Source organism: Brassica oleracea, chromosome C1, assembly GCF_000695525.1.
Source record: "Brassica oleracea var. oleracea cultivar TO1000 chromosome C1, BOL, whole genome shotgun sequence".
Taxonomy (NCBI): domain Eukaryota; kingdom Viridiplantae; phylum Streptophyta; class Magnoliopsida; order Brassicales; family Brassicaceae; genus Brassica; species Brassica oleracea.
Genome location: NC_027748.1, coordinates 13,663,422 through 13,663,751, shown reverse-complemented (window position 1 = coordinate 13,663,751; position 330 = coordinate 13,663,422).

The following is a 330-nucleotide window of genomic DNA, read 5'->3' as shown; positions in this document are numbered from 1 at the left end:
TGGTCTCATCATGAGATTCATCCTCTATTTATATTTTTGCTCTTTTTCGAGGACTCTTTGGAACCAAAGTGGTCTATCACGTCTCTAGTGTGCCATAGACTCATATATCGTCCGTTTAGGACACTATTTTCTTATTGGAGCATTTTCAGCTGGAATATGAGATATCATTATTTAATCAAAATGTCTAGCAGACATTTTGTAAATGGATTATCCTACTTTTCATTGTAATACATTTCACATATCTCATTCCATCAGCTTATCATATGCTTCTAGCAAACTTGCGAGCATATTTCTAATTATCCATATACTTTATCCCTCTGGATTGTATAT